The sequence below is a fragment of the Garra rufa genome, chromosome 19, assembly GCF_049309525.1.
Source record: "Garra rufa chromosome 19, GarRuf1.0, whole genome shotgun sequence".
NCBI lineage: Eukaryota > Metazoa > Chordata > Actinopteri > Cypriniformes > Cyprinidae > Garra > Garra rufa.
Genome location: NC_133379.1, coordinates 39313219 through 39332666, shown reverse-complemented (window position 1 = coordinate 39332666; position 19448 = coordinate 39313219). Strand labels below are relative to the sequence as shown.

At 29.5% G+C, this 19448-nt stretch overlaps 1 long non-coding RNA gene across 1 annotated transcript in view; it reads right to left on the bottom strand.

Annotated features, from left to right (window-relative positions):
* Positions 1-1092: 1092 nt before the first annotated feature.
* LOC141292375 (uncharacterized) overlaps positions 1093-19448 on the bottom strand; it is a 41904-nt gene continuing 23548 nt past the window's right edge. The window contains exons 2-3 of the long non-coding RNA XR_012340502.1: positions 17853-17954; positions 1093-1163 (exon numbers count right to left, since the gene is read on the bottom strand). This is a non-coding gene — a long non-coding RNA (uncharacterized lncRNA). The remainder of the gene's footprint in view (positions 1164-17852; positions 17955-19448) is intronic.

The following is a 19448-nucleotide window of genomic DNA, read 5'->3' as shown; positions in this document are numbered from 1 at the left end:
ATATAAATTACAAAAAAAAAAAATTATGCGATATAATTCATAAAATTGTACTAGATGTACTAGAATTTATAAAGCGGTATAGACATATTTATAAAAAGAAATATACAATTAATTAAATTAATCCTATATACAAAAACTAGTAAAACTAACTCAAATTAAACTGAAAGGGGAGAAATAAAATAATTTAAAATATTAATAAAAATTATAATACTATCTTAATGATTAAACTGTATATGATGTACTAAACTAATGAAAAAAGGGAATGAATTAACAATAAATAGACATTTTCTAAAATAAATAAATGTTGTTAAAAAAACAATAAAATTAGTCAAAATAAATAAATAAACACATTAAAATAAGAATAAATTAATACATTTTAGTGCTGCTAGCGAAGATTATAGCTAAAACTAAAACCTTAAAAAATATTTTTGTTACTTCAAGTGAAATAAAGTTAGCTGAAATACAATGACTTGCTAAATTTTTTTTACACAATATACTATTATTCATTAAATTGTACTACAGTATCAATGTACTAGAATTCATAAAAACTGTATAGACATATTTAAAAATATATAAAATTAATTTAAAAAATCATTAAAACTTAAAAATTTGAAATATCTTGATGATAGTAAAATGACACAATGGTTAAATCATTAATAACACTTGCAAAATCACTTTATTATAGCCATCAAGCACAAGAGGGATATATGAGAGAAGCGATAGACAGAGGAAACCAAGGCCTCAAAAAACAAACTCAAATGCACACCACAGAATAAAAGGCAAATAACCATGAAGCCAGAAAGAAAAGATTAAACAAACCCACGCTGTGGACTTTTGCAAATGAAAAAAAAGAAGGTAAACTGCAGGGAAAAAGTGGAGGAAAGAAATCTCAACACAACCAAGGAGAAAAAAATCACTGGGGATGAAAAAGCAGGATTTCCAACTCAAAGCAATGGATCAAAATGAGGAAAAACAAACATGCAGGTTTAGGTCCGTCTGTCGGGTTTCATGCAGTGATGTCTTCGCATGCAGCTCAGCCAATCAGAGCGAGCGAAAGCCCCAAAGCACACGCACAGAGGAAGGATTTCTGACCTGTAACTCTCCCACGACGCTCGACTACACCTGAAGATCCGTCCTTCAGAGAGAATTATAAAAGCTGCCGGCTGAAGAGAGACACAGAGATGAGGAGAGGGTTATCATGGAGTCACACACTAAACATACGGACGGATGAATGTTAAAGAGGGAAAATAGAAGTCGTGAAAATACAAAGAGACAGCACATATAGTAAATGACAACATATAAACACTGACACTTATTTCTCAGAATGCACCTTCTATGAAATACTACTGCACTATTACTAATAGCACTTTTTATATCAGCCCTTAATGTTCAGCCCTTTTTGACTTGGAAGTTAAAACAAACATTTTAAGGCGAGACACTTCAGGTAAATAGGGTAAAAAAGAAAAATAGTTATCACCTTACTTACTCAGTTGATTGATTACACTGATAATTGCAAATATTTTTTTGTATTACAAGTTTTCTAAAATGTTAGGTCCAAATATGCAAATGAGGCATTATTTAATGAAATATGCGCTAATTTGTATACATTTCTAATACACAAATCTAAACACTGCATGAAGTCCCAAAATTCTTGTATATTTTTTTTTGGACATATTAGAGTCAAACATTTTTACACAGGGAATTTTGGGTATCTCATTTTGTCACAACATAATTCAGAAAAAACATAGAACAGGCAGGAAACACTATATTTTTTTACCAATAAAATAAAATAAAATCAAGCAAATTATATATGAGCAAATCCCTCGGTAATAACCTTCAGGATATAGACAGGAATGGAAATGTAAAGTTTGGTGTGTGTAAGTGCTACTGAAGTGGAGATTTATGGCTCGGTGTAGGAGAAAAAACTCATTTTGAGAAAACTGAACTGAAATCTATTGACACAAATAGATAAAGTGCTATAAAAGAAACACTTAACAGTATTTTTTGGATGTTTTCTTTCCACTACTAGTCTAAAAAAACACTTTATGAAAAACCAAAAAGCCCAAAATCTCAAACTTGACAGGTGCATGAAAAACTTTTTTTTGTGTTTTTCCCCTTAAAGGAAAAAATGTATATTGAAAACAAACGCAGCTGTACAGAAAGATCTGGATGTGGCACTCAGGGCAGATCGGTGTGGTTTGTATCAGTAGCTTTAATTGCCTGTTTTAAAGACTTAATAACATCTTGACAGTCATAAAACACTTAAGCGGACATTAAAATGTGTTTCGGTTTGGACTGAACTGTTCACACACTCTCAGTTTATGCACACATGCAACAGCGGACATAATGACGTGTCAAATTTGAAGCAAAGCAATCAGAGATAGAGATGTGAGAATAGAAATCAGATGCAAGATCAGACATCAGGTGCTGGATGCTCTTCAAAAGCTTGACATGTTTATTGCAGTAAAACAAATGCAACATAAAATGACTCTTAACAACATAACAAACCCTTAGTGCTATTGCATGTTTGGTGAAACAGCATCGGATCTGAATGCAAATGTCATGATACGGTCCTCAGATACAGGTCATGACTCACTTCATTTCCATCCACTTAATGGCACAGGAAGTTTGGCTAACCAGCGTCACACATTCATTTACATTTAGATTTAGATTTGATAACCTGCACCAATTTTCTTCTGCACACGACCTGTTGCTCATGAACACAATCGCTCAAATACAAAAGCAACATTCATTTAAACAAGCATGCAAATGACAGACTTTTTATCCAGTGGATGAAGCATGCAGTTTCTGAACTGTTACTGACTGTAAAACACTTACAAATGCAAATGAGCCATTTAAGCATAAGTGGTTGGGAATTCGAGATCAAACAATATTTGTTCTTTTATAACTGATACCGATTATTTGCGTAAGACCGATAACCGATATTTATTTAATGTTTCACTTCTGTTCTTAATTAACTTCATTTTCATGATGCAACACTACTGCAACTATAATATTAACAAAGTGAAATATTTTCAAATGAACAAGATAAAAAAAATGACAAGGGAGTTTATCAACTTTGCATAGATGTAATAATTCATTTTAAACTATAGCTTAAAGTAGTTGATGCAAACCTAGTTTGAATAAATGTTAGTTGGTCACTCTGTTTAACGGTCTGATATTAGAAAAACAATATTTGGCTAAGAAAACTGCTTATATATCTGTGGCACATGGAGGGGAAAACTGATCACATATCAGAAATAAATTAAAAAATTAAATTTATTCCCAATAGAGATTGACCGATATTCGTTTTTACTGATATGTACTATAAACGATTTACTTATTATTTTTTATTATTTTTATTATTATTATTATTATTATTATGCTATAAATTACTATTAAATAAAACAATGATAATAATAATAATAATAAATGGACAAATCAATTTATTCCAAAAGTGATTGACCGATAATGGGTTTTACTGATATGTACTATAAGCAATTTACTTATTATTATTATTATTATTATTATTATTATTATTATTATTAGAGTATAAAATACTATGAAATGTTATAATAATCATAAGAAACAAATGGACAATTTAATTTATTACCAATAAAGATTAACCAATAATCGGTTTCGCTAATATTTACTGTAAGCAATTTCTTCTTCTTCTTCTTATTATTATTATTATTAATATTATTATTATAAAATATTTTTTTAATAAAATAATGATCATAAGAAGATTTGCTAATATTTACTGTAAACTATTTATTATTATTATTATTATTATCATCAGACTATAAAATATTTAAAATAAAATAATGATAATAAGAATCAGAAATAAATGGACAATTCAATTTATTCCCAATAGAGACTGACCGATTATCGGTTTTACTGATATTTACTCAAATTAACTTACTCATTGTTATTATTATTATTATTATTATTATTATTGTACTATAAAATAAATTATTAAAATCAACAACAAATGGACAATTCAATTTATACCCAACAAAGATTGACCGATAATCGGTTTAGCTAATATTTAGTGTAAGCAATTTACTTTATTATTATTATTATTATTATTATTATTATACTATAAAATATTTTAAAATAAAATAATAATTACAATAATAATAATCAGGAATAAATGGACAATTTAATTTATTCCCAATAGAGACTGACTAATGATCGGTTGTACTGATATTTACAAAAATCAACATACTTATTATTATTATTATACTATAAAATAAAATATTATAAAAATTCTAATCAGAAACAAATGGACAATTAAATTTTATTCTCAATAGCAATTGACCGATAATCGGTTTAGCTAATATTTACTGTAAGCAATTTATTATTATTATTATTATTATTATACTATAAAATATTTTAAAATAAAATGATAATAATAGTCAAACAAATGGACAATTTAATTTATTCCCAATAGAGATTGACCGATAATCGGTTTTACTGATGTTTACTAAAATCAACTTATTATTATTATACTATAAAATGCTATAAAATAAAATATTATAATAATTATAATCAGAAACAAATGGTCAATTCAATTTATTCCCAATAGTGATTGACCGATAATCGGTTTCGCTGATATTAAAGTAGGTAATTTATTATTATTATTATTATTATTATTATTACTACGAAATATTTTCACATTTTCCACTTCATTTTCACTATTTTTCTAAATTTCTTATAAGCCACCCTGTAAAGCACTCTGGGTTGCATTAATTTTTTAGTACTTCTATTAATAATATGTTTATTACTATTACTACTACTATTATTATCATCAAATTGATATATAAATCAGAAACCTTTTTCATCAAATTTTTATAGCCCAATACAAACAACATCCGATATCTGATTAAGCAAATTACATAAATATAAATAAAACCAATAATCAGTCAATAATCTCAATTAGGAATAAACTGAATTATCCATTTATTTCTGATCTATGGTCAGTTTCTCCCTCCATGTGCTTTTATTAGGGCTGTCCCCGAATAGTCGAAGATTCGATGCATCGATATGCGGAGCCTGATTCGACCACCGATCTCACAGTCGAATCTTCGCGGGTGAAACGAGCATCATACCATTTTGCCAATATGGGGGTGCTCAATGTCTAATTGCACACAGAACTACTGGTTTTGTACGGTTATATTAAGTTATATACAGCCTTTGATTATGATAATGCAGTAAAAACAAAAGTGAAAAATAAGAAGCGTTCAATAAATATTTTTTACGTGTTTGTAAATAAATCCAACCACCCCTGTGACTAATTTAATTTTCACTTTCCCTGATGCATGACGAGATGAGGACCATCTTGACGGCAGGGATGGCGGCGATCACACCGAACGCGTTTTTGCAGTTGGAGGCGCCTCTTTTGAATGGTTTTCTGTTGGCAGTGAGAGTTCTGCACGCTGTTTATGCGCCCAGGGCACCTCGCGTTTTCGCCGCCTGCTGCGCCTCGCGTTTTGCAGGAGCGCTCTGAGCGCCTGAAGTTGAAAAAAAAAATCAACTCTGAGCGGAAAAACGCCCAACGTCATTCGCGTTCTTTTCCATTGTCCAATCGAATGAATGGAGAGGCGGGCCTTCTGTTGTGATGGCGAAAGTTTACCGTTGCTTAAAAAGTCCGGAGACTGCAAGAAATGGAGGAGAAACCTTTGGTGTCTATCGTGGGTAACCAGGGGCTGTATTATTTAGGGTTTCTGCTAATATGACAGTTTACTTAACAGCAAAAAAACTAAGATTTTAGAGCTCTCGCGCTATAATCCTTTGAATTGACTGACAGGACAGCTGTTTTGGTCGTTGCTTAGCAACATAAAAAAACCGCAGCACACTGCTCTTTCATTAAAAGTCACCAAAAAAGGCAGTGCTGTGCGCCTCGCGTTTTTAGAACTAAAAGACGCGTTCTGTGTTTTTATTAAAACCTAAATAAGTTTGTCTGTCAGTTGGCAGGCAGTTTTGGTCGCTTATAAAATAAAATAAAAATAGTTTTACCCTCCTGCTGACTACAGTGTCGTGCCCCTCCCAACCCATTCACACACGCACATAAGCCTAGATGATTCGACTATCGGTCGACTATAGAAAGATTCGAAAATTCTGATTCGACTATGAAAATTCATAGTCGGGGACAGCCCTAGCTTTTATCAACCAGATAAACCACCTCGGATAGAGACTATCCTTTAACCAACTATATGTGCTTCAAAATCAACCTAACACAAGCTGAAAATGAACAAGTATCTCCTGTGTTGTTGATTAGTTCTGGTTCTGGTTAATATCAGCGAGATCATTAACCTTTGCAGAAGAAACAATCAGCAATACACTTTAATGTAGGTCAGAGAGAAAGCGCTCAAGCGTCTGTTAACCGGGACTGAGTCGAGGGGTGAATAAACCAGCCAGAGACAATTACAGCAAGTCATGCAGACGTAATGCCAGCGCACACAAACACAGGCCACGTCCCAATTACCCATTATGCTGCATGCTAATTTCTTCCTGATGTCAGTCTAAATTTGATTCAGTGCTTCACTTGAGTGATGCGTCCTCACAAACGTCTGTTCATCCGGTCCGAGAGGATTCGCATTTATCAGCATTAGGCTCAGATGGATCAGTGGGTCAGAAGAGGAACACAACAGCCTGAGAAACTTGTTTTGGAAAATGTGGTTTAGATATAAGCGATGATATTTAGACGTAATGACCTCAAACCTCATTAGATGAGCATCAGAAGTACTAAAAAGCTAGTTTTTACAACAAGTTGCAGTTTAAAGCAACAAATAATCATAATGAAATCCACTAAAACACTCCCCAAGAACGTAGCATGTAGGGCTGACGAATTCATTTTAGTAAATTTGTTGTTAATTTTAATTTTTTTAAATTTAATTTTCAGTAAAAAAATTTGTGTTTATCATAATATTAATTTAATTATATTATTAAGTGTTTTAATAATAATAATAATAATAATAATAATAATTAAAACAATTTTATTTAATTTAAAAAAATTAAATTTTTGTATTTCTTTATTTATTTATTTTTTCATTTTATACAATTATAATTTTAAAGCACCTTTAATGCATACAACAGGACAACGTGCTTCCCAGGAAGGCATTTAAAATAGAGAAAAAAATTAATTAGCTAAAATTATGTATAAATATGAAATAATAAAATAATAAAACCAAAACTAAAACTAATAATAAATAAATATGAAAAATATAAAGAAGATGTAAAAAAGAAATATATTTGAATTAATTTAAAAAAATTAAAAAAATAAATAAATAGTATAGCTCCTTTTATACATAAAAGTAATTCACTGGTAGTCATTTATAAAAACAGATAGAAAAAAAGTAATAATTAAGAAAACAAATATATAAAATAAATAAGAAAAATATAAATGTAGACTTTCTAAAGAGGAAAAAACAATAATATTGATACTAATATTAATAATATTAAATAATTATAACCTAAAATTAAAAAGGCCAAGAATAATATAATATAATATAATATAATATAATATAATATAATATAATGAAAATGAATATAAGAATAAATAAAAATAAAAGAATACAATAAAATATAAGATTAATAAATAAATACATAAATAACTACAAGAACTAAAGAAAGCGAATAAAAATCAAATGAAACTCAAGAAAGAAACTGACTCTAATAAACAATGAAATTACTTATAATTATAACAACAACAAAACAACAACAACAACAACATTAAAAACAATTCTAAATTAATTCTCTCTAAATTAATTCTAAACTACTTATTTTATTTTCAATAATTATTTTATTTAAATTAAAATTTATTTTTCATTTTATTTAAAAAAAACTAAGCAAAAACATTAAATATATGTAACTAAAAAATAAAATCAATCAAAAAAGAAACTACAATAAGAAATTAATCTATTAAATAATAAGTAATATATCATTAATAATAATAAAAATAATAATAATAACAACAGCAATTCTAAATTAACTAATTTTTAACTACAAAAGATTAAATATATCTCTTAAAAGCAAACTTTAAAAGATTTCCTCATCTGCTTTTTATAAATGTGAACGCCACAGAAGTTCAAATTAAGCCAGTAAATCAAACATTGTAGTTATAGCAAAAAGCTATAACTTAGAATAAGCAGCTATTTATTTCAGTAGTAATCAGATTGTTGTATCATTACGGTTTCAGACGAGCTTCCCAACACAAACACAAACTCACAAAAGAAGCTGATATTCCCATCATCTGGTTGACATTCAGAGCGTCCTTCCTCGTCCCGCTGCGGCAGGTGTCGGGATCTCCTGTCAGATCGCTGACAGCCGCCTAAAATTGATGAGCGACGAGTCAAAGGTCGCGTCCCGTTACAGCGAGAGGAAACGGCCGCATGCCGCGTCAAAAATCGCGCACAAAATGTGTCCCCGACATCCGGCGATAGAGCCGTCAGTCACGCTCAAACACAGCGGGAGGAAGTGAGGATGTCACGGGTCGCCCTCTTCATAATGGAGGACTTCTATTATTGAACACTGAGACGACTCTTCGATTGTTCAAGTGCAGATCAGAGAACAAACGGATGTGATTGATGAGAAGAAGACTGGGGTACTAGAAAACAAGAGCGTGATATTGTTAGATTTCAATATCTCAAAGAAAGCTCTTAGAGGAGACTGAGATGAGTTATTAATCAACTTGAGTTTCCTCTTCCATGGGAAACGTCAGAAGAGTTCGGACTAGTTTCAAAGCAATCTCACTGACTTTCGTCCACTTCAAGTTGATATTTTTTTGCTGAAAATCTTGTGTTTTAGCATAAATCTGTGTCTTTAACACATAAACAAGATTTGAGGGCTATCATGGATTAATAATAATAATAATTATAGATTATAGAATTAAAGATTATAGATATGGTTAAAAGATTGTAGATTATAGAAATGGAAGATTAATTAAAATAAAAGCAAAGTCTTCAAACGGCTTGGTGCGATAAATTATAGATGAAAAAAAATGAAGAAACTGACAAATATTAGTAGTGTAATTTTACATTTGTACTATAATTATAATAAATAGCCTATAGATTACAGTAAAATATTAGAATATGAATTCCTTATATAGTTAAATAGTTTTAAAGTCTTATTAATTTTTTAAAAATATTTTCTACTTTATTTTCTTATTCCTATTTTTCTATATTTTTCATTTATTATTATTATTATTATTATTATTATTATTATTAAAGGTGCTATACAAACAAAAGTATTTTGAATATAATAATAATAATAATAATAATAATAAATATGACAATTATAATTAGGCTAAACTGTTATATTATTAAATAGTCTATATTTTTGATTGAAATATTACAATACTAGTTTTTCATTTAGTTTAATATTATTATTTCTATTATGAATTTTACTTAAACATTTTCTTATTACAATTTTTTTTATTTTTTTTGTATTCGATCATTAATAGTTTACAAAAAAATATATTAATACTAAGACAATTATAATAATTAACCCAAATTGATAACATTATTAAATACTCTATATTTTACATAAAAATATTATAATATACATTTTTAATTTAGTTTAGTTAGTTATATTGTATATAATAATAATAATAATAATAATAATAATAATAATAATAATAGCAAGAAAATTTATATTAAAAAAAAATATTAAAATATAAAAGAAAATTGTCAAAAAAATAATTACAATAAATCAATAGCTCTTATTTTACATAAACTAAAATTAATTCACAGGTATGCATTTTTTTTAAATAGGTCAAAATTGAAAAATTGTAATAATTAAGAAAATGTGTATATAAAATAATTTATATTTTACATTGAAATCCTAAATATTAGTTTTTAATTTGGTTTAATATATTATTATTATTATTATTATTATTATTATTATTATTATTATTATTATTATTATCATTACTGTTTCACTTAAAATTTTGTATTACTTTTTGTATATTTATGATGATGATCATTAATAGTTTACAACAAAAATTATTTATTATAATAATTATTATTATAATATTTACACTGAAATATGACAACATTAATTTCTTTAGTTTAATATTTGATATAATAATAATGATAATCATCATCAATATATTTTTTTCACTTCATTTTTTATTTTATTTCCCTAAACGGTTTTAATTATTAATCTATATTTTACATTGCAATATTACTATATTAATTTCACATTTTGTTTAATATTTTTATATAATAATAATAATAATAACAATAAAAATTATTTTCATATAAAGTGATTGTATGACTTGAAATATAGCGCACAAGTGATATAAACTTGGTCATTTTTAAAGCTACAAGTTAGTCAAAGTCCCCATTTATTTTCATTATATTGATAAGAGCAGCATGAACAATCTGTCAAAACCTCCTTTTGTTGTTCCACAGAGGAAGAGATTCACAAACAAAGCAACAGATGACATTTATTATCTTCCTCTTGAGAAGCTCCAGATTTCCTAAAGACTTCAGGCAACAATTTATATCTGTAAACGATTCACTCTCACATCGCAGCTGCTTCCCGTTTATTTGCACTGAATCTGAGGTGAGGGGTCAGAGGAGCTTGACCTTTGACCTCCTAAATCAGGGTCACATGATCTCAGACTGTTCATATGCTGATCAGACATACTTGTGAATGCAGATCTGGATTATTATATAATCTTTGACCGACGTCAAAATAGTAAACTAACTAATCTAAGCTCCCAAAAAACATTTTGTCCCACAAAAGCGGCCGACATATTTCCATAAAAGAGCTTTTTGGCTGGAAATTTGTGGATGTAGGGCTTTAGGGTGAACGGGATTACAGGGGTTTGCACTGAGAGTGATGGGATTTCTGCTCACTGTGAAAAAGAAGCCAAATCTGGATTCACAAACAGAAACAACCGAGCTTACTCACAACACACAAAAAGACCCAATGATCCATCACAAAACATAATGTTCAAACATGGCGTTTATGAGGAAAAGAGGACAATCTGAACTCATCAAGCCTTCATCTTTTACCATAATTTTGTATAGTAAACAATGAGATACTTCTAGAAATATCAGCAGTTATTCTCGTTCCTTTCTAGTAAATACTCGAGTAGCATGACCTTGAGCACAAGGCTTTGTAATTAATAAATCACCTTAAAGCTATCAACCCTATTACTGCTGTTATACTGGAATAATTATACAAGTATAATAATATAAGCATTGTAGAATATTTTTTATATATAAAAAAATATATATTATATAATATTTATATTTATTTATTTTAAAATGTTTTTTTGTTTTACTTTTGAGATGCACAATGCAATTAATTTCTATTTATTTTTTTGCATTCACTTATCATTGATTTATTTTTTAATAATATTAAATTTGAGATGCCACAATTTTATTAATTTTTTTAATATTTATTAATTTAATTGTGTTAATTTATTACTGGTAATTTTTTTTAATAATATTCAACATTTTTGAGATGGCATGATGTAATTTATTTTTTATTAATTTGTGAAATATTTATTAATCTAGTTTTGTATTAATTGATTTTTTAATAAAATTCAAATTTTTTGTGATGCATGATGTAATTAAATTTGTATTAATTTGTGACATTTTTATTAATTTTATTCTGCATTCAGTTAATATTGATTCATTTTTTAATATTCTTTTTTGAATTTACTTTTTGTATTTTTTAATAAAATTCTACATTTTTGTTATGGCATGACAAATTGTTTTGAGATGCACAATGCAATTTAAATTTTATTCATTTGTGACATTTGTATTTATTTAATTTTGCATTTAGTTATTATTCTTTTTTTTAGATGCCACAATGCAATAAAATGTTATTAATATTTTTTTATACATATATTTTATATATTTGTGTTAATTTAATTCTGCATTCAATTCATATTGATTCATTTTTTAAATAATATTCTACATTTTTGAGATGGCATGATGTAATTTTTTTTTTTTTTAATTTGTGAAATATTTATTAATCTAATTTTGTGTTAATTTAATACTGATTTTTTTTTTAAATAAAATTCTATTTTTTTTTGTGCTGGCATCATGTAATTATATTTGTATTCATTTGTGACATTTGTATTAATTTAATTCTGCATTCAATTAATATTTATTCATTTTTTTAATAATATTCTACATTTTTGAGACGGCATGATGTAATTTATTTGTGAAATATTTATTCATCTAGTTTTGTATTCATTTGCTAGCGTCATGTAATTAAATTTGTATTAATTTGTGACATTTGTATTCATTTAATTCTGCATGCAATTAATATTGATTCATTTTTTAATATTCTTTTTTGCGATGCCAGAATGTAATTTATTTTTTGTATTTTTTAATAAATTTCTACATTTTGGGATGGCATGACAATTTAATTTTTTGCTCATATTTATTAATCTAATTTTGTAATAACAAATAATTTATTTATTCATTTTTTAATAACATTCATAATAAAGCAATTTTTATTAGTAATACTTAATCATTTAATTAAAATAACTGAGATGCAATGCAAACACCTTTTTTCTCTAAAATTCTCTAAAAATTACATTTTTATTTTATTTATTTTTCACAGAAAGCTTACAGAAAGTAAATTATTTTCTGTATTTAACAAACTCGTCAAATCCAGGCAGGCAAAAGTGCGTGCTGACTAGTATCTGGGTTTATTTTTATTTTTCAACATGCATTATTTTACTTTTTCATGGTACACACCATAAAGACAATATATAAGTGTTATTAAAGTATTTAAAAAGAAAGAAAGAAAGTCTGGAACTAAAACTAAACAAGCGATCCTCCTTACATTCAATAACTGAGCTGTCTAAACTAGTACAAATAGACGAAAATCAAGCAGTCGTCACTACAGTCCTCCAAAAAAATCTCTGTCAATATTAACTTGGACAGAGACAACTAGAGAGAGAGAGAGCGAGAGACAGAGAGAGAGAATGGGAGGAAGACAGACATGCATTCAGACAGACATGAATCTCAAGTAGTTTTGTGTAGAGCGTCTTTGTTCCGGAGCTGATGACAGCGAGCATCTCTCATTCTCGTACTCTGTGTTTTCTCCACATCTTTTTGGCAGCACATTTATCATTCCTCCACACAAACAATTGTGCTGCAAAAGCGACAAGCGCAGGCGATACAAAGGACGGCTGGATCGGGGGCCTCCGATCAGACGCCCGCGCTGGTTGCTAGGTTACTTTTGATCTTTTTCGACAACTCGTCAACAAGCCTGTCGCTTTCGGAAGTCTTCGAGATAACTTTACTTCTGCAGATGTTGTTCATTTAAAAAAGACAAACTTAAATTCAAATTAGTCTTGATCTCAGTGGTTTTCATTTTAAAGTCAGAAATTGTTAGATTAACACCAAATTTGTTTAATAAATACTGTTAAATATATTGTATTATTTATATTCAATAATAATGTTAATAATCTGATAAATAATAGGAATCATTTTTGTAATATATATATATATATATATATATATATATATATATATATATAAATTTGTAATATTATATAAATTATATGAATTGAGTTGTTATAGTTAACTAAACCATAACTGAAACTAAAACCATAAAAAAACATGATTTCCATCTATTTTATTTTATAATAAAAAAGTAATAAAATATATAAACATGAAAAAATACTGAAAATGACAAAACACCAAATTATAAACTTAAACTAAAAACTAAAATGAAAATAAAACAAAGTATAAAAATAAAAATGATTTAAAATATTAATAAAACTATAACAGTATCTCACTAGTACTAAAATAACACTGGAATTTATCCCATTCCCATATCTAATATAATAATAATAATACATTGATTTGTTTATTATTTAATTTATTTATTCATATTAATTATAATTATTATTGTTCATATTATTATTCATATTCATATTCATATTATTATTATTATTATTATTATTATTATATTTAAATTAAATAAAACACAAATGTTCATCTATTTTATTTGATAATTTAAAAAAGTAAAATTTAAAAAATAAAATTAAAATAAAACAAAAGTATAAAAATATTATAAATATTAATTAAAACTATAACAGTATCTCACTAATACTAATAACACTGGAATTGACCCAATATCTAATATATAATAATAATAATAATAATAATAATAACAACAATAATAATATTAACATGAATAATATTAACATGAATAATACTTATGATACAATAAATAATAAAAATACATGTATTATTATTATTATTATTATTATTATTATTTTGTTTTATTTAAATTAGAACTAATTAAAAATACATATAATAATAATAATCATAATTAAATAAACTAATGTATTAATATTAATACATTAGTTTATTTAATTTAATTAATTATATTAATTATGATTATTATTGTTCATATTATTATTATTAGTCATTGATATTATTATTGCCACTATTATTATTATTATTATTTAAATAAAACAAAATAATACTAATAATACTAATAATCATGCATGTATTCGTTTATTAATTATTATATTTTGATTATTATTAATAATATTATTATTATTATTATTATATTGAAATAAAACATAATAATAATAATAATAATAATAATAATAATAATAATAATAATAATAATAATAATAATAATAATACATACATACATACATACATACATACATACTATTTTAATGGAGACTTTTTTTTTAAAGATGTAAATATTTTAAAATAGCAATAAGGAAATGGAGATCGTACTCCATGCCTTTTAGTCATGACTACGTTCACAATAAAGCATAACATACTGAATAAATATTAAGTTCACATAACTATTGGTCTAATTTTAGTGACGCATCCTCAAGATCTTTCACGCAAACTGAAACACCATCTAAAACAGGACAGCAAAACTCAAGATTCATGACTGCTGACGCCATTAGAAAATAATGGCTACAAACTATTTGCTTATTCGCCTGAAAACCAGGGAAAATGCATTAAAAGATGTGACAGTTTCAGCTATCTGTCCAAATTTCCAAAAGCCGATGCAACACTTTCCACAAAATGGAAACAGCAGTTTGTGTGCATGTTAGAGAGAGATGCCTGACAGCCTTCAATCACTAACAGAGACGTCAGCATTAGAGGTCGACCGATGTATCGGTTTTGCCGATTAATCGGCACCGATAGTTGATTGGCCGAACTATCGGTTATCGGCAAAAATCCTTGCCGATAGTTTTTCCGGGTTGCGTTCTTTGCTGAAGCGGCTCACGCTCCGCTGTCATGGAGTATGAGAGGTTAAGCCCTAGACCAATGTTTAATGCCAGGATTGTTACCATATATTTGTATTGATTTATATCCAGCTGTTTATATTCTTAGCCAGCAAAGTTGCAGGTGTAAAGACATGAGAAAGCAAACTGTGTTCATTCAGCCGACAAAATCAGTCACAGCAGCGCCATAGTTTTACATTACACATCTTTCCTACATCGTTCATAAAGACTTGACCCTGTGCTGGAAAATTGAGTATTGTGCATTTAAGCAAACTATTTGTATTTCTGTAGCTCTAATTAAGTCTGTATGCTTAATACAGAGCTATAATTTATGTTTTAGCCTTTTCTTCAGGCCGTTAAAGCATGGTGAGTTTGCATCTTGTTACGCACTTTATTTCACAATGCCATTTTCCTGTTCCTATTTGATTTTAATAACTGATCAACAAAAATATCTATTAAAAATTAAGATAAAAATAATACAAAACGAAATTCGTTAAAGAAGGGATTTTCCACAAATAAAAACGTACGAAGTTGTCAAAAATTGTGTCTGACCCTCTCCAATTCTCCTGGCATATTGCCGTCCAATTCATACCACGTCCTTTATGACATTTACAAATTACACAAACTTCTTTCGTAATTAACATATTAAACTGAAACAAAACAAAAACAAATAATATTTTAACATAAATGTAAAACAGAAAAGAAATTGTTTCTGAAATGGCTGCAATATAGATCGCACTTTCTCTTTCCGTTTCATGTTTAAACTAACCTTTGCCGCTTTTTTGATCATTCTTGAAGTAAACATTTGCCCGTTTGGTGATTAAATAAACTGTTTTAGATTTATGCTTGAACTATACAACGCGTCCTGTGTGTGCGTGTGATACCTGCAAGTTGTCCGCGCAACACAGCGCTGCACTTTTGTTCGGTTTCATTAAAGGGTGGGTGAAAAATAGATTCTCCGACGCACCTCAATCCTCTCTTCAATGAGCGTGTGTTTTTCCCGCATATGGCACGCGTGCGCGCCAGAAACGCGGCTGGCTTCATTGCACAGAATTTCCACAGTGAGCTAAGTGTATTGTTTGACAGTGTGAGCTATCAATCGCAGTTTTTGACTTTACATGTGCCTTCATTTCTGCCGTTTATAATGCAGTACTATTAGATGCACTGACAGACTTTCAATTGCTCTTTGTGTTTGTTCGTCCTAAAAAGCTTGATTGCAGATGCAGTTAAATGCACTTGGATTTTCAAATACTTTTATACGAAACTGATGTACACACAGTCAGTTATGTTTTCAGAGCAGGACAAAACATCTGATACATCGAAATAGATCTGTGCATTCGTTTGAATGCAGCCTGTTAAAGCTGCCTCTGTCGGATCTCATCTGTAATAATCAAACGAAAAAGAAAAAAACTATTTCTGTAAACTTGCCGACACTTAAAGAACACTAATTTTAAATAAGTAATTATTTTAAAAAGCAGCCTGCTTATATAATAAAAAAATGTTAAAATGTAAAGATTCCCACCCCTTTACAATGAGCCCATTTGTAACATCAACTAAGATTGATGAAAGCTGTAGAATAGAAGTGTTGTTCCTTGTTAGAGTGTTAATTTCAACATTTACTGATATATTGTTAAATTTCGAAGTTCATTTTGTTAACATTAATGAACTATGAAATAACTTTAATGATCAATTTATAATTAATATTAATATTTTTATTCATTTACAAAGTATGGTTTAGTATTTATTTTTTTAAATAGTAGAGCACTATTTTAGTTGGCCTTCAATATCCATTTTCAAAAACTATCGGTTAATTAATCGGTATCGGCCAGCGTGGTCCAACCTAGCTATCGGTATCGGTAAAAACCAATATCGGTCGACCTCTAGTCAGCATGACTGACAACTTCATTTGCTGTCCGGATGAAACTGTGAAAGCCTGACATCAAAAGCCAATTTGCACTTTATAAGAGAAACTAAAACCAGCACATTTGAGAAACACTTTCTGCAAATCCAAAAGATGCATCACATTGGATATTACTGATTTTTACATCTTTGTATACCAACAGAAAGCATTTTTTTCCAATATCATCCAGGCTTACTTGGTGTAAACAGACCAAACTCATACTTGCATTGCATTATAAATTGTATTTCTGACACTTTTCAGCCCATAGAGTAAAAAACAGTGTCAAAATACGCCTGTATTTGTGTGTCAAACGCTTTCAAAACACCCAAAGCCTAGTGAAGACAGTCATCTTTTCCACTCCTAATTGTCTTCTAACTGGCAAAAGCAAGCAGAAGAGAAAGAGAGACATAAAGAAAGAAAACAGGAATTTGGGCCAAACAGAGAAACAAGAGAGCAGCCAACAAGCATCCAGCGTCAAAAAACTCGACTCGGCCAAGAAGGAATGCAAATCAGCTTCCATGCGAATGCCAAACGTCTCCGAGGGGCCCTCGGAGAAAAGACCCTTTATATGCCAGCGCTTTCCATGCGTTTGCTTGAAGACGTAACTCTGCATCCCTGCTAACCTGACGATAGGGACTGAGATCATAAAGAAGAAGCAGAAGAACCACAGAGGAGGCATTGAACAAATAGATGCGGAAAACAACTACTCACTTGAACGCCATGGCATCGAGCGGCGAATACTGATTCATTAAGAGTCTTTCTGAGGTTCACGTCTCAGGCAGCTGAAGATGGAGCAGAGAGCTCTTCACGGGTCTGTGGAGAGGACACAAGCACTTTCACATTAGGAGGGCCAGATGTTTGAACTTGCACACACAAAGGCTCAGAATACAATCCTGACATACTGCTTACTGCACAGTACTTCACATGGCATGCTATTGCACATAAAACAGTATGCAACTCTTTCAAATAATAGTATGTTGCATTGTCACATGAACTCATGTTTAATTCAACAAGTGGTGACTGGTTATTTTTGAAATATGGATATTTGGCTATTCAATTTAAATTTTCTGTCTTAATATTTGGTAGGCTGATCATATATCGAGTTTATAAAGGAATAATACAAGATATTGTAATATTATTTCTGTTTCATTTATTACACTGGAAAGGGAAGGTCAAGTTCAGTACATTGCATTGTGGGAAACTAGCTCTTGTAAAATGAATGCATTTCATCTACTTCAAATGATTCAATGCATTTAATCAGAGTGATTCAAACTGCTTTGCTAACTCATTTGCCTCTACAGATTCAAATGCGACTCCCAAATAGCAATTCAACCTGACTCACAAGTGCAATTCAATTCAACTCAATCCAACTCACAAGAGCGATTCAAACACGAATCAGGAGCAATTCAACCTGACTCACAAGTGCAGTTCAATCCAACTCACAAGAGCGATTCAAACAAGACTCACAAGAGTGATTCAAACCCAAATCAGGAGCGATTCAACCAGACTTACAAGTGCAATTCAATTCAACTCAATCCAACTCACAAGAGTGATTCAAACAAGACTCACAAGAGCGATTCAAACCCGAATCAGGAGCAATTCAACTTGACTCACAAGTGCAATTCAATCCAACTCACAAGAGCGATCCAAACTGAACCCCAAAGAGTGATTCAACACAACTCCCAAAAGTCATTCAACAAGACTCCCAAAGAGTGATTCTAATCCGAATCAGGAGCAATTCAACCTCACTCACAAGTCCAATTCAATCCAACTCAAAAGAGCGATTCAAACCCGAATCAGGAGCGATTCAACCTGACTCACAAGTGCAATTCAATCCAACTCACAAGAGTGATTCAAACCAGACTCACAAGAGTGATTCAAACCCGAATCAGGAGCAATTCAACCTGACTCACAAGTGCAATTCAATCCAACTCAATCCAACTCACAAGAGCGATTCAAACAAGACTCACAAGAGTGATTCAAACCCGAATCAGGAGTGATTCAACCAGACTCACAAGTGCAATTCAATCCAACTCAATCAAACTCACAAGAGCGATTCAAACAAGACTCACAAGAGCGATTCAAACCCGAATCAGGAGCAATTCAACCAGACTCACAAGTGCAATTCAATCCAACTCACAAGAGTGATTCAAACCCGAATCAGGAGTGATTCAACCAGACTCACAAGTGCAATTCAATCCAACTCAATCAAACTCACAAGAGCGATTCAAACAAGACTCACAAGAGCGATTCAAACCCGAATCAGGAGCAATTCAACCAGACTCACAAGTGCAATTCAATCCAACT